Below are 12100 nucleotides of genomic sequence, written 5' to 3' on the forward strand. Positions count from 1 at the left end.
GAGACAAATATCATAAAAACTGAAGAGCAGATGAGCACACACATGTTTGTATTACAAAAGAAAATCCACAAATTCATTAGAAATTGGCAGGGCAGGCTGAGGAAGTAGGTAGATGTAAAATGTCTGTAAATGGCGAAAGAACATAAACCCAAGACTGAATAAACGATGTTAAATATCCATGCCAAGGAGACAAAAATATGTTAGGATACAATTACCATTAAGACACCACAAGCAGGTCCGTATCCTGCCGCGATGACTTAAAAAAAGAGTTGGTTATTAGCCACAATGTGTAGGCAGTCTCATGCCAACGGCCATACCACGTTGAGAACACCGCTTCTCGTCCGATCAGCGAAGTTAAGCAACGTTGGGTTTGGTTAGTACTTGGATGGGTGACCGCCTGGGAACACCAAATGCTGTTGGCAATAATGTTTTTTGTTTTGTTTTGTTTTGTTTCGTTTGTTTTTGTTTGAATGGCTGGCTCCACGGGAAATTCACGGAGTTGTGTGGAATAAGGCCTGGTAAAATGAATTAATATGTATGTCATGTTTAAAACAAACTCGCTTAATATAGATATTGTGTGAGGCTTTATACAAAAACGAACAACCAAAACAAAACATGTTGTATATATATATAGCTTAATCCGGGTTTGAACTCGCAACTCCAAGAATACGCATCACTTATATACACTTTACCACTGGACCACTGCTGCAGGACACTAGCTTGATGCTGAGGTATCAATTTAATGACGTAAATGCCATTTCCACAAATAAATGATAATTAAAAAGTATTTGTATGTACAAATCTTTTCTGTTTAAAAGGCTACAATATCAGTTACTGATATAATTTGTGTTAATGTTTCTATACCCACAGGAAGGCATATTTTTGCTTATATGTAAAGGGTACGGAGAAGGAATCCACAGACCATCATTCCCCTCCCCTTCCCTCCCTCCCCCCCCCCCCCCCCAACTCCCACCTACTACCACCACCACCACCACCACCACCACCACCACTACCACTCACCACCAATCACCACCACCACACCTAACCGAAAACCCCCTAACACATCAACCCTCCCCCCAATCAACAGGCGAAATAATAACCCTCAAATGCCTGCCTGCCTGCCTGCCTGCCAGCCAGCCAATACTAACGGTCTTCTCAGAAAGAAAATCTCTTTGTATCTGTATTACTTGATGAAATGTATGATTCTAATAATGAAAATAAATTTTGATGTCGGTTGTATGAGCATAATGACCAATATGCACATGATATGAATGAATTAAATAGTGTAGTTTTAAGTAATTAGGTTGTAGACACATTAAGCGGATATGATATTTGACGCGTCCAGAACTGGTGATTTTTGGTTTAGTTTTAAATGCACCACCACCACCACCACCACCATTGCTTCCCCAGAGCCTAATTAAGGACCGGTAAAAGGAGTCAATATGTATGTCATCTATAAAACCAAAGAATGAATAAAAAAAAACACACACAAACCTACATAATAGTATTAGGAAGATTGTATGGCAAAAAAAAAAAGTATTATTCCCATTGGGTCGTTTGAACTCGCGACTTCCAAAACACCAGCCACACACCTTACCACCCAGCCACCATAGAATTGGTATAATTGTGCAACTTTAGTTATAAAAGTAAAGTTTTCTCACATTGTATTGATAACTTAAAGGATTTTTTTTTTTTGCATCTACAAATCTTATTGTCTGTTCTATGAAAAGGCTTGATGTAAATTATGTATTTTTTGAATGATTGAATTGTAGGCACATTAAGCGGATTCGATATTTGATATATCCAGAAAAGGCGATTTATGTTCAGTTTTAAAATGCATCACCGTTAACGCTAAAGGACTGGTAAAATGACTCGATGTTTGTCATTTTTAAAATAAACACTAAAACAAGGCCCTTAACATATATAATGTTTGAATATAAATTGAATGCATATAAATACAAAGTGGGAGTGGCTGGCTGGCTGGCTGGCTGGCTGGCTGGCTGGCTGGCTGGCTGGCTGGCTGGCTGGCTGGCTGGCTGGCTGGCTGGCTGCCTGCCTGCCTGCCTGCCTGCCTGCCTGCCTGGCTGCCTGCCTGCCTGCCTGCCTGCCTGCCTGCCTGCCTGCCTGCCTGCCTGCCTGCCTGCCTGCCTGCCTGCCTGCCTGCCTGCCTTGCCTTGCCTTGCCTTGCCTTGCCTTGCCTTGCCTGGCCTGTCCTGTCCTGTCCTGTTATTGCCTTGCCTTGCCCTGCCTTGGCTGCAGCTGGCTGGCTGGCTGGCTGGCTGGCTGGCTGGCTGGCTGGCTGGCTGGCTGGCTGGCTGGCTGGCTGGCTGGCTGGCCGGCCGTAAATCAACTCTTAACAACACCACACCACACCACACCACACCATCACTCATCACCCATCACCCACCACCGGCCCCAGTCTCCCAGCCTCTCTTATATACCCGAGCAGGCCCTTTAAATTATTTGAATTGTTGCACTTCGGCCAATGGCACGATCGCTGCTGCTCAAACATATTCTGGTTCACAAGTATTAAAATATATATATTATAATATATATATATATATATATATATATATATATATATATATATATATATATATATATATATATATATATATATATATATATATATATATATTCATGAAACACATTAAAACCTTGATCATTTATTCATTTATTACGTCTAGTGAAGAATTGCTTTTGTTCATTTGTATGATTAAAAATTGATAGAATAAGAATTCCTCGCTTAAAGTAAAATATAAAATATATATTGGATTTATATGATTGGTTAATATTCCAAGTGATGCTGAATATCCCCTATAATTTTGTTTTGTTTGTTTGTTATGTACACATTCCAAATGAAATCAATATAAATGTTATTATTAATGTTTGAAAGTTGATTGTCTACTTGAATCTCTCTATTAAAGTGTGTGTGGCTCCGGATGGAGCCTGGTTATGGTATTTGTCGTGGTGGGTGGCAGAAGTGCTTACTTCTTCTCTGTCTTCTTTGGCAAAAGAACTGCCTGAATGTTTGGAAGAACACCTCCCTGTGCAATGGTTACGCCAGACAGAAGTTTGTTGAGTTCTTCGTCGTTGCGGATGGCCAACTGCAAGTGACGTGGGATGATACGGGTCTTCTTGTTGTCACGTGCGGCGTTACCGGCGAGCTCCAGAACTTCGGCAGCGAGGTATTCCATGACGGCTGCTAGGTAGACAGGAGCGCCAGCACCGACGCGTTCGGCGTAGTTGCCCTTACGCAGCAGACGGTGAATTCTGCCCACGGGGAACTGAAGTCCGGCCCTGCTGGAGCGAGACTTTGACTTGCCCTTCACTTTGCCTCCCTTGCCGCGTCCTGACATTACTGCTGCTGTTGTGGGTTTGTGGTGTTTTATGCCGGATTCGGATTGATGTCCATAGGGAATGGAAAGGATGGGGGAGGTAGAGGGATGGGGAGATGAAATTCAGGAAGAGGATGCGGGTGTAGAGAGAGAGGAGGTTTGAAAGTTCGGTGGCCTGTCCACCATGGGTTGACATTTTTGTATGTGTTGTTTGTTTGCGTATGTGTTATGTTGGGTTGTCAGTACATTGGCTGGGGGGGCTAGTGTTTGTGACCTTGTTGGTGTCCTAAAGCACTAGAGCCGATGGAGTTGGCTGAAGGAGGCTAATCTTAGAAACATCAGGGTAGTTACACTTCTGCCGCCACGACAAATGGTTTTTTGGTTTTATATTTTTTTTGTAGGTGTTTTATTTATTTATATATTTTTTTTTTTTTTTTTTTTTTTTTTTTTTTTTTTTTTTATTATTTTTTTTTTTTTTTTTAATTTATTTATTTATTTTTTTATTTTTTTTTATTTTTATTTTTTTATTTTGTTATTTTTTTTTTTTTCTTTCTTTCTTTATTCTTCATTTGGTGTAGATTGGGTCCGGGATGGGCCACTCATCTGGATCGTCTGGCAGACCGCTTAGTATCTGAGGGCTTGGGAAGGCCTCATCATGGATATGTCTGATCACTTTTTGTTGGAGAGTGATTCTTCTGGTTCTGTGTGGTGGATCGTGGATCTCGTAGTCGCTGGTGGTGTTTTCTGCTACGAAGGGATCTTCTGGGTCTGGGACATACATGTTCTTCATACGGTACAGCTGTCTTCTGGCCAGGTAGCTGAGCCTAATGTTCATTGGCTTCATGTTGAGCGTCTCATGGATCAGGTCAGTTCTTACCCTGTCCCTCAGAGTCAGGCCCTCTGCAAAGCGAAGTGCTTTGTTTTGTACTCGTTGAATCTTCAACATGTTGGATTTGTTGGTGAGGTTCAGGGGAACGTAGGGGTATTCCAAGCTAGGCCTTATGATCATTCTGTACAGGTGGAGCTTGATGTGGGATGGGGCTTGGTTGAAACGGAAGAGCCTCTCCAGTGAGCCCCGGGCCATCGCTGTCTTCTGGGATACGTACTGGGAGGAGTTGAGTAGCCTGTTGAAGTTGTAACCGAGCACTGTGTTGGAGTTTGAGATGGCTATGGGATCACCCCTGATTCTTATTCCCCCCTCATTTTCAATAGAGAAGGCCATACAGCCGACAGTGCTTAATTGGATCTTTTCTGGGTTAGTGGTGATCCTCCATTTCCTTTCCCAGTTAGCAGTCCTTGCTAGTTCTACGTTTGCCTTACGGGTTACAGTTGCATGCTTGGCCGCTTGGATGCTAGGGTTAGATGTTATTACGTGTGTTACGTCGTCAGCAAATTGTACGATAATGGTGTCCCTATACTCTGGTTGGGGTAGGTCATTTACAAAGATGTTGAAGAGAACCGGGCTCAAGCATGATCCTTGGGGGACTCCAGCTGTTGGGGTGAAGGCTGCGGCCTCTTTTGCCTTGAAGCTGGGGGTAACTTGCCTATTCTTAAGGAAATTTCTGATCAGCCTGAGGAGGGTCCAGTTTTGCGCTGGTAAGTCTGCTAATTTGTACACAAGACCATCGTGCCACAGGCTGTCGAAGGCCTTGTGTACGTCCCTCGTTGCAATCAAAGCTACCTGTTTTTGCTTTCGAATTGAGCTTACGGCGTCGTAGATGATGTTAATTGCGTGCTGGGTTGATCTATGTGCTCGAAAGCCAAACTGCTTTTCTGTGAAGAGGTTGTTGTACTCCATGTAGTAGTTAAGACGGTTTGACATGATTTTTTCAAAGCACTTGCCTATCGTGTCTAAGAGGGAGATTGGTCGGTAGTTGCCAGGTTGGTGGGGGTCTTTCTTGGGTTTGGGAATGAATATCATCTTGGCTGACTTGAATGCTACAGGAATGTGACCCGATGCCAGCATAGCGTTGAATAGGTTGAGTATGGATTGCATAAGATTGCCTGGTAGAAGTTTGATCTGCAGCGCTTTGATCCCTGATGGTCCAGGGGCCTTATCTCTGGTGCTTTTGATGACTCCTCTCATCTCTAGCATAGTTATGGGTCTTGTTAGAGGGTGGTCGTCTTCTAGGGTTGTCAGGTCAATCAGAGGGGTGCTGTTAAGGGAGGCGGCATTTTCTGTTGTCCATTGGTTGACACGTTCAAAGTGAGTGTTGTTGAAGGCTCTGCTGTTTGAAGCTGTGAGTGTCTTTTTCCAGACTGCGCCCATGAGGTCAGCCTGATCCTGTGGGTCTTCTATTTTTTCTTGCTGCTCCTCTTCATCTTCGTCAAGGAATGTGTGTACAAGGTGGGTGAGGCTGGGGTTATGCCGGCCCGCAGATCGAGCTTCGTGTTATATACCCCGCTCAGGATCAAGGGAGTCCGCCACTGACCAATCAGCGCGCTCCGCCACGCGACCCGCTCTGAGCTGAGTCGCGAGCGGGATATAAAAGGAAAGCTCGACTCGCGCAAAAGTTCATTATTGTATCGCAACGCCAGCCAGCACGAGCATCATCATGCCACCCAAGGCATCTGGAAAGGCTGCCAAGAAGGCCGGAAAGGCCCAGAAGGCCATTGCCAAGGGCGATAAGAAAAAGAAGCGCAGGAGGAAGGAGAGCTACAGCATCTACATCTACAAAGTGCTGAAGCAGGTCCACCCCGACACTGGTATCTCTTCCAAAGCCATGTCGATCATGAACTCGTTCGTGAACGACATCTTCGAGCGCATCGCCGCCGAGGCTTCTCGCCTGGCCCACTACAACAAGCGTTCCACCATTACCAGTCGGGAGATCCAGACGGCTGTAAGGCTCCTGTTGCCCGGAGAACTGGCCAAGCACGCCGTCTCTGAGGGCACTAAGGCCGTCACCAAGTACACCTCCTCCAAGTAAACGGCTTACTGCCCTGTGGTGGTGGCTTGGCCTCAAACCAACAAACTCGGCTCCATTGGAGCCACACTTTAATTTCTAAAGAGATTGTGAGTGTTAGACACCAATACTATTATAACAAAAACCTCTGTCACTGAAAGCAAATAGCTATAAAATGAGAATATTTATGAAACTGTCTGTGTGTGTTTCTCTCTCTCAGTCTCTGTCTGTCTGTCTGTCTGTCTGTCTGTCTGTCTGTCTGTCTGTCTGTCTGTCTGTCTGTCTGTCTGTCTGTCTGTCTGTCTGTCTGTCTGTGTGTCTCTCTCTCTCTCTCTCTCTCTCTCTCTCTCTCTCTCTCTCTCTCTCTCTCTCTCTCTCTCTCTCTCTCTCTCTCTCTCTCTCTCAACACATATAAGCACTCGGTATCTTTTTTCTAGAGATTAGAGATTCATTGTTATGTTCCACATTAGGATTACTATGCAGGCCACCCTCTTAGGTTTGAAAATGTCAAGAAAACGGTTAATTTAAAATGTCATCTCCTAACTTAACAGATTAAGCCAGAGGACCGAAAACAGAATAAAACAGGACTGGACAGTATGTCACTTATACAAGCTGCTTTTATTTCTAGTACAGTATGACAATTTTTATTTTTGGGGGGGGTGATCCTTGACAGTGCATAAGAGCGAAAAGCGACGGCGTTTTGTTTGTAAGAGAACAGGTTGTACTACAAATGACTTGATTTATTGATATCACGTGTATGTATGACACCTAAATTAGTGTATTTATTTATTTTTTTTTAATTTTTTATTTATTTATTATATGTGTAGATGAAGGTTAATTCATATGACTGATGCTAGGAATGTCTGAAATCTCCTTAGAAGGATATTTTGGCCCTGAGAAGGGCCGAGTTTGGTGTATACTAGGGTGGTCGATTTAGCTTATGCACGCTCTCCACGGATACGGCGAGCAAGCTGAATGTCCTTTGGCATGATGGTGACACGCTTGGCGTGGATGGCACAGAGGTTAGTGTCCTCGAAGAGACCGACCAGGTAAGCCTCGGATGCCTCCTGTAAAGCCATGACGGCAGACGACTGGAAGCGAAGATCTGTCTTGAAGTCCTGGGCAATCTCGCGCACCAGACGCTGGAAGGGAAGTTTCCTGATGAGCAACTCGGTGCTCTTCTGGTAACGACGGATCTCACGCAGGGCGACCGTTCCGGGCCTGTAACGGTGAGGCTTCTTCACACCCCCTGTGGCAGGAGCAGACTTGCGTGCTGCCTTGGTGGCCAGCTGCTTACGAGGAGCCTTGCCTCCCGTGGACTTGCGAGCAGTCTGCTTGGTGCGAGCCATGGTGAACAACTGTGGTTTGTGATGGCCGGCGCCGAAAAATTTTTGCTTATATACGCCGTCTCGAGGCGCTTGCTCGAGCGCCATTGGCTGCTCGACTCGCCTACGTCACCCCGTTGCCCCTCCCCTCCTTCCTCTGGCTGCAGCCAACAGGCGGCTCACCTCAATCACTATTATTGCTGATTTTGCTCTATTTTTTGGATTTGTGCAAAAGTCATTTCACAGGGACGTGAAACAGACGAGTAGGCAACTGCAGTTTTGAAAGCGTTGTGAGAAAGCCGTGTCTACTCGACCACAAGCGTAAAGTAAGGGCAGGCAGGAGTTGCAATGCTACTAGTACGTCCGCTTGATGGGATATAGTCGGGAAATCGTGCGGGCATTCGTCAATTCGATTCACACAACTTCAACACCATGACTGGACGCGGCAAGGGAGGCAAGGGACTCGGAAAGGGTGGCGCCAAGCGTCATCGTAAGGTGCTACGTGACAACATCCAGGGCATCACCAAGCCCGCTATTCGTCGCTTAGCTCGTCGTGGCGGCGTCAAGCGTATTTCGGGTCTCATCTACGAAGAGACCCGTGGCGTCCTGAAGGTGTTCCTCGAGAACGTCATCCGTGATGCTGTAACCTACACGGAACACGCCAAGAGGAAGACCGTCACTGCCATGGACGTGGTGTACGCTCTGAAGCGCCAGGGTCGTACCCTCTACGGATTCGGCGGATAAGAGCTTGGCTAATCCATCGATTCCACCCACCACCACCTCAAAACGGGACCTAATTAGGTCCCTATACTTTTTTACTGAAGGGCTTAATAGACGATAACATAAATTGTTTTGATATCAGCTAGCACATTGGGTCTTATGAAATCTATTTTTTATCCTCGCATGCTTAAAGGGACTCTGATTGGGGGGGGGGGGGGGGGGGGAAGGTTTGTTACGTTATATACTAGCAGAGCAGGATCATTGGTGGGGAGGGGGGGGGGGTGAGGGAGGGAGAGAGAGAGAGAGAGAGATCTTTCCCAACTCTTCCTTTTTACATGAGTGAGCTACCCGTTTTATTCATTTTATCCTTCTCAGAGCTGTTTTGATAGTATCCAAATGATGGTAAATGAAAAGGGAGGACACGAATATCTACCCAGAATTCAGGAATGGCAATCGATATGCATGTTTGAGTGCGAATCTTTTTCTCTCTCAACTTAGGTATACGTTTATGTCGTACCTAAAAGCGAGAACCACACTATTGGGACAAGTATGCAAGGCCCAATTTTCCTAACAAGCACAGTTAATTTTGTTATTTTCGAACATTTCTTTCCAAATTGGTTTATCCAATTAACAGTATTATATTAAGATCATGAATTGCTGGGTTAGGTTAGGTTAGGTTAGGTTAGCTTAGCTTAGCTTAGGTTAGGTTAGGTTAGCTTAGCTTAGCTTGGGTTAGCATAGGTTAGGTTAGGTTTGATTACATTTCTATGTTAGATTTAACTCAAATTCAAAACAATTGCAGTCATTCGGCTTGTTAGTCAACTTGCCTCTAATAGGGGCAATTTGTCTAACAAGACTATTTAGTTTTGTGTGCATATATATATATATATATATATATATATATATATATATATATATATATATATATATATATATATATATATATATATATATATATATATATATATATATATATATATATATATATTATAGCTTCAAGACTCCGAACCAATATAGAAGCATCAAGAGGAAGTGCTTGTGTTATGGGCCAATAGGCCTTCTGCAGTTACTTCCATTCTTATGTTTTTATTCCCATTGGTTCGTGTTTTATCTTGTGTAAATGTCAATCACCTTACCCAAAACTTTGGTACCATATCACCTCACCCATGTATATATATATATATATATATATATATATATATATATATATATATATATATATATATATATATATATAATATACAGAGTAAATCTACCCCAAAAGTAATGATTTATTTGTGTACAAAACTAAACTCTTTTTGGAATCATATGAGGCCCCTCCACTGAGGGGGGAGGCCTGGATGTTTATTGTCATGTGTATTCATGCTGCTTGCATGTCGTCGTTTATTTTGCCTTTGTTGTTTTCTTGACAGCTTTCTTTGCCTTGGGTGGTTTGGGAGATTTTGAAGCTCTCTTTATTTTGGGCTTTTTGTTCCCAACAACAAGCTGCTGCTGCTTCTTTTTCAAGGCTGTAGGTGGTTTGTTGCTTGTGGCGGCTTTCTTGGGAGTTACCACGGCCTTCTTTGCTGCTGTAGATGGTTTCTTGGTTGTGGTGGCTTTCTTGGGAGTTAGAACGGCCCTCTTCTCTGCTACGGCCAGCTTGAATGATCCACTAGCTCCACTTCCCTTGGTCTGAACAAGAATGCCGTCAGCCACTGCTTTCTTGAGAAATCTTCGGATGTAAATGGCGATCTTGGCAGCCTCGACTTTGTTGTTGGCAACAACGTACTTCTTGATTGCTTGTAGAGACGAGCCCTTACGGTCTTTGAGTGCTGCGACCGCGGCTAGAACCATTTGACTAGTTTTCGGGTGAGCAACCTGGACGCGAGGTTTCCTGGTGGTGGCCACCACAGCAGCAGCAGCAGCAGCAGCCGCAGCCTTCTTGGTAGGCTTTGCTTCTACCATGATGATGATGATGAACCAACCAAGGTGATGAGAGACGCTCAGACAGTCACGGGGGAATGATGCTGCCGCCGCTTGAGCCGAACCTATTTATGTGCCGGCACGGTACAGAAGCTGCAACCTGGCAACTCGTCCACCAATCACGACGGTTGGTTTTACGGCTCCGAAACCTGGATCCCATATCTTCTCTAAAATAGAAGCATTTGTTCATGTTCTTTGTAAAAGTATCATAAAGCAGGACAGATGAGACAAATATCATAAAAACTGAAGAGCAGATGAGCACACACATGTTTGTATTACAAAAGAAAATCCACAAATTCATTAGAAATTGGCAGGGCAGGCTGAGGAAGTAGGTAGATGTAAAATGTCTGTAAATGGCGAAAGAACATAAACCCAAGACTGAATAAACGATGTTAAATATCCATGCCAAGGAGACAAAAATATGTTAGGATACAATTACCATTAAGACACCACAAGCAGGTCCGTATCCTGCCGCGATGACTTAAAAAAAGAGTTGGTTATTAGCCACAATGTGTAGGCAGTCTCATGCCAACGGCCATACCACGTTGAGAACACCGCTTCTCGTCCGATCAGCGAAGTTAAGCAACGTTGGGTTTGGTTAGTACTTGGATGGGTGACCGCCTGGGAACACCAAATGCTGTTGGCAATAATGTTTTTTGTTTTGTTTTGTTTTGTTTCGTTTGTTTTTGTTTGAATGGCTGGCTCCACGGGAAATTCACGGAGTTGTGTGGAATAAGGCCTGGTAAAATGAATTAATATGTATGTCATGTTTAAAACAAACTCGCTTAATATAGATATTGTGTGAGGCTTTATACAAAAACGAACAACCAAAACAAAACATGTTGTATATATATATAGCTTAATCCGGGTTTGAACTCGCAACTCCAAGAATACGCATCACTTATATACACTTTACCACTGGACCACTGCTGCAGGACACTAGCTTGATGCTGAGGTATCAATTTAATGACGTAAATGCCATTTCCACAAATAAATGATAATTAAAAAGTATTTGTATGTACAAATCTTTTCTGTTTAAAAGGCTACAATATCAGTTACTGATATAATTTGTGTTAATGTTTCTATACCCACAGGAAGGCATATTTTGCTTATATGTAAAGGGTACGGAGAAGGAATCCACAGACCATCATTCCCCTCCCCTTCCCTCCCTCCCCCCCCCCCCCCCAACTCCCACCTACTACCACCACCACCACCACCACCACCACCACCACTACCACTCACCACCAATCACCACCACCACACCTAACCGAAAACCCCCTAACACATCAACCCTCCCCCCAATCAACAGGCGAAATAATAACCCTCAAATGCCTGCCTGCCTGCCTGCCTGCCAGCCAGCCAATACTAACGGTCTTCTCAGAAAGAAAATCTCTTTGTATCTGTATTACTTGATGAAATGTATGATTCTAATAATGAAAATAAATTTTGATGTCGGTTGTATGAGCATAATGACCAATATGCACATGATATGAATGAATTAAATAGTGTAGTTTTAAGTAATTAGGTTGTAGACACATTAAGCGGATATGATATTTGACGCGTCCAGAACTGGTGATTTTTGGTTTAGTTTTAAATGCACCACCACCACCACCACCACCATTGCTTCCCCAGAGCCTAATTAAGGACCGGTAAAAGGAGTCAATATGTATGTCATCTATAAAACCAAAGAATGAATAAAAAAAAACACACACAAACCTACATAATAGTATTAGGAAGATTGTATGGCAAAAAAAAAAAGTATTATTCCCATTGGGTCGTTTGAACTCGCGACTTCCAAAACACCAGCCACACACCTTACCACCCAGCCACCATAGAATTGGTATAATTGTGC

The 12100-nt window shown here is 43.7% G+C and overlaps 2 non-coding genes across 2 annotated transcripts; both read left to right on the forward strand.

Annotated features, from left to right (window-relative positions):
• Window positions 1–303: 303 nt before the first annotated feature.
• On the forward strand, window positions 304–422 carry LOC138361104 (5S ribosomal RNA). The gene has a single exon (XR_011226788.1). It is a non-coding gene; the product is annotated as a 5S ribosomal RNA (ribosomal RNA).
• A 10353-nt stretch (window positions 423–10775) lies between these two features.
• Window positions 10776–10894, forward strand: LOC138361106 (5S ribosomal RNA). The gene has a single exon (XR_011226790.1). It is a non-coding gene; the product is annotated as a 5S ribosomal RNA (ribosomal RNA).
• Window positions 10895–12100: the final 1206 nt, after the last annotated feature.

This window comes from Procambarus clarkii, unplaced genomic scaffold (genome assembly GCF_040958095.1).
Source record: "Procambarus clarkii isolate CNS0578487 unplaced genomic scaffold, FALCON_Pclarkii_2.0 HiC_scaffold_180, whole genome shotgun sequence".
NCBI lineage: Eukaryota > Metazoa > Arthropoda > Malacostraca > Decapoda > Cambaridae > Procambarus > Procambarus clarkii.